The sequence below is a fragment of the Vitis riparia genome, unplaced genomic scaffold (genome assembly GCF_004353265.1).
Source record: "Vitis riparia cultivar Riparia Gloire de Montpellier isolate 1030 unplaced genomic scaffold, EGFV_Vit.rip_1.0 scaffold718_pilon_pilon, whole genome shotgun sequence".
NCBI lineage: Eukaryota > Viridiplantae > Streptophyta > Magnoliopsida > Vitales > Vitaceae > Vitis > Vitis riparia.
Genome location: NW_023269749.1, coordinates 71508 through 72962, shown reverse-complemented (window position 1 = coordinate 72962; position 1455 = coordinate 71508). Strand labels below are relative to the sequence as shown.

General features: G+C 40.5%; 1 non-coding gene across 1 annotated transcript; it reads left to right on the top strand.

The window, feature by feature from the left end:
- The first annotated feature begins 919 nt into the window (after window positions 1–919).
- Window positions 920–1026, top strand: LOC117910345. Its single transcript, XR_004650651.1, has one exon. It is a non-coding gene; the product is annotated as a small nucleolar RNA R71 (small nucleolar RNA).
- Window positions 1027–1455: the final 429 nt, after the last annotated feature.

The following is a 1455-nucleotide window of genomic DNA, read 5'->3' as shown; positions in this document are numbered from 1 at the left end:
TTTACCACTCCTTAGAGTGACCAAGGCTTTGATGTCTCTCACCTGTGAAGACTCTCCCTCATGAGCTTCCACTTCATGGATACCCTTGGGGTTTTAGTGAGGTTGAGAAGGAAATCCCCCCTTCTCTTACACTGTATTAAGGTTAGTGAGCCTTGAGATTGAGTATTGGAGATTATCTATCTTCTGAGATAAATCATTTTACATTCCATCCATCATTTTATTCAATGTATTCTCTACACTGTCAATTCTTTGACTAAGTTGAGCATTGATGGATTTCTTATCTCCAAAAAAATCTCCCACAACCTTGCTTAGATTCACTATTGCTTGCTCAAGATTTGAAACTTGTTGAGATGCTTGGCCTGGCTGTCTATACTAAGGTGCTCTTGGCTTCCAGGAGAAATTTGGATGGTTCCTCCAATTTGAGTTGCAGGTATTACCATATGAAGCATTGTTATTGGGCTTGAATTGTCCAATGACATTCACTTGATCTCCAAACATTTGTCTAACAACTGGAATTGTAGGACACTCCTCCACCAAGTGCTCATAAGATTGACAAATAGAGCAAGGCATAACTTGCACTGGTGTTTCAGCAACGACTTGCACTTCACGTATCTTTTTCAGTTCTAGCTCCTCCAATCTTCTTGTCATAGCTGCAACTTATGCTTTTAAGTCAATATCTTCATTCAAGGTAGACATCCCAGCCTTAGCATTAAAGGTATTTGGTTGAGACTTCGTCTTCCCCACTTCTCCTTTGTTCAGTTCATCCCATCCCCTCGAAACTTCGGCCACATAACTCAAGAAGTCCATGGCTTCCTCCAGATTCTTACGCATGAAATCTCCTCCACACATAGTCTCGAGGAGTTGCTTCATTGAGGAAGACATTCAATCATAAAAGTAACTCACCCATAGCCATGTATCAAAGCCATGATGAGGACAAGCATTGATGACTTCCATGTATCTCTCCCAACACTCATAGAATTTCTCATTCTCTTTAGCTGAGAAGTTTGAAATTTGCCTTTTCAAGCCATTTGTTTTATGAGTAGGAAAATTTTCTTGAGGAATTCAGCTTACAAATCAGTCCAAGTTCAGATACTCCTTGGCTTTAAAGAATTAAGCCAAATCTTGGCCTTATCCTTTAAAGTAAAATGGAATAGATTTAGCCTCATCAAGTCGATTGAAGCTCCTCCCTCTTGGAATGTATTACAAACATCTTCAAATTCCTTGATATGTGCATAGGGATTCTCACTTTCCATCCCATGGAAAGTAGGTAGCAGTGGAACAATATGCGGTCTAATTACTAGCTGCTCTATAGGAGGCACTATACATGATGGTGCACTCATACGAGGTGGATGTATGCGGTCTCTCATTGATCTGAATGCATTGGGCTTGTCCTAGTGACCATGGTGACTATGCTGATCTTCAGGTGTAGCTTCCATGATGTTCAAGCACAATTCC